The following is a 2815-nucleotide window of genomic DNA, read 5'->3' as shown; positions in this document are numbered from 1 at the left end:
ACTGTATCTTACTGAAATTGGTTCACCTTGTTTGCTCTAGCATAGACTAGATCCAGGCCTGCTGAATCTAGCTTTGTTTATATGCTTGTTGTTTGTTTGCTTGTTATTTCCCTGGAAGCTAATTCCACCTAATACAACTTCTCAGCTTCTGTGGATCACTAGTGATATCTGCATTGCTTACTGTACTTATTTCCTTGTTTCACTTGAAAGAAAGTTACTGTTTGTCGTTTTGCATTTAGTTACTTGTAACACATTGCACTCAAGTTACCTGGCACTTGCTCACTAAAGCAATTATATAAGTCAGCACTAAAATTAAAAGCACTACACCCTCACTCCCCACTGGCCCTTGTTTTCAATTAAGATTTCCCAATATTATTCTAGCATGTCCAAAGGTCAGTTGTCAATCTCCTCTCCGGTCCAGCTGGTGAATCTGGGAATCTTGAGGCAATGTTATAACTGCCTCATGTACACAGACAACCCTCTCCTCCTCCCACATAACACAAATACTTGAGAGATGCAGCTATTTAGCCAAACTGGAGGCTGAGCTCTCTCAACTCAGGACTGGCAAGACCAGACAGGAGGAGAAGGCAACTACACACACCACAAAACCAGCCTCACATAATGCTACCACTCCACTGAATCAAACACAAAACACACAAAGACATACTGGAGGCTCTGAGAAAAAATTTACCTAAACAGCAGAGGCCTCCAAAGCAGACACCCAAACAACTGCTACCTCAAGCAACACCCCACAAAAGCAGTGTGCAAAGCAGTCACAGCCCTTAAGGCCAAATACAACATCAAACATACTTGTCATATGTGACTCCATAGTCAGACACACTGACGTCCCACTCACCAGGCTCAACAAGGAGAGGGTCACAGTAAGCTGCCTATCGGCTAGAATCCGCCACATAACACAAGCACTCGGGTCACTCCACGGCAAGTACAAATATTACACAGTCATTGTCCATGCTGGTGTGAACGACCTGAGCTACCTCCCTGGACTACATGAAGAGAGACATAGAGGAGCTCTCTGATTATGTAGCCCAGGCAGGTATGACCCTAACCCTGAGCAGTATCCTTCCTTCACCAAGAATGATGCCACAATATAGAGACAAGATGATCAGCTTTAACAATTGGCTTAATGTCTGGTGTCATTCAAAGGGATCCAGTGTCTGTCTGCCTGGGATGACATGCTTGACAAGCCACGCTGTTCAAGGGATGGCTTGCACCTGTCACCCCTGGGATTCGGATATTGGCTAAGGCTCTTGCCACCCCATAGTGCCTTTTTAGGCAAGGGTCAAATTCTAAACCTACCACCCTAGAAAACAAAAATGGGAAGAAACTGAGGGTAATGCTGCTCAATGCCAGAAGTCTAAATCTCAAAATGCACGCACTCGAGGCCCTTCTCAGTATGGAGAACATCGATGTCTGTGCTGTAACTGAAACCTGGTTCAAGGCTCCTGAGAGCACCCGGCACTATTAGGTTTTACCTCATATCATGCGTTCCGGGCCCCCAAAAACCCCGGGCCACCACCACAAAAGGAGGGGGTGTATCCATATTCATAAAGGATACCCACACCTCCAGGTTGGTGGCAACGCACAAAGCTTCGGAAACCATCCAGGTGCAACTAACCATAGGCAAAACTGCTCTACAAATTGTAACATGCTACAGGCCACCCTCTCAAACTCAGGAACCCCAACACAGCCTTCCTGAAGACACTGGAGGGTATAAATGTATCTCCAAACACCATCATATTGGGTGACTTCAACTACCCGAATATAGACTGGGAACATTACTCAAGCCCTAACTTTCTAGCCCATAAATTCAAATGCCATGGAACAGCTAGTCACTGTTCCCACGAGAGGAGAAAATATACTAGATCTCATCGTCACAAACATGGGGACAAAATGCTCCACACCGGAAGTATATCCCTCATTGGTGAGATCTGATCATAAACTAATCTCACTGGAAATCCACATCCCGCCCCCACCCCAAACAAAAAAGACCATAGTGAAGAACTTCTCTAAAGCAAACTTCACACTACTCAAGACTGGTGTGGTATCCTTCAAGGCCCCTGAGCCAGTGGAAACCACAACCCAAGCTCGGAAGCCCTTACAAATGCCTTCTATGAACACCTCCAGGACTGCATGGATCAGGCAATCCCAAATAAAACCAAGACTCTTTCCACAAAGGGCAAAAGTCCAGTCTGGTGGACCCCAGCCATTAACAAACTTTACAATAAGAGGAGAAAGCTATTACATGATAGAACAAAATCAATAAAAGGGAAGTCACCCCTGATCATTATTAGTAAAAAAATACGAGCACTCATAAAATCAACTAAGGACAATTTTGAGAGAAAAATTGCCATGGATTCAAAGGACAATCATAAGGCCTTTTTCAGCTATGTTAGGAACCTGGGTGGAAACTCCCAGATATGCTCAGAATTAGTCCAAAATGATACAAAAATCACTGAACCCACAGACATTGCCAACATACTGGCAGACAGGTTCAGTGCAAACTTCACCCCGGAGTGCAGCCTCCCAGACATCTCAAATGTGCAGGTGAAAGCTGCTCTCTCTAAAGCTAAAATCAATGGACCGGATGGTGTCCCCGGCGTGTCTACTGAGCTAATGAGGAAACCCACATAGGCACATTTAATCTCAGACCTTACCACAGGTGCATGCCATTGGATGGCTACACTGTGGTCCACAACTGCACATAGGCTAGCCACTGAAGAATCCACTGTAATTACCCATACTGTAATGATCTAGACAAAGCTATGGAGAGGATTCATAATGACTCATAAATCAA

This window comes from Protopterus annectens, chromosome 13.part0, assembly GCF_019279795.1.
Source record: "Protopterus annectens isolate FY-2018-M chromosome 13.part0, PAN1.0, whole genome shotgun sequence".
NCBI classification, from domain to species: Eukaryota; Metazoa; Chordata; order Ceratodontiformes; family Protopteridae; genus Protopterus; species Protopterus annectens.
Note: the sequence above shows the minus strand (reverse complement) of the source record.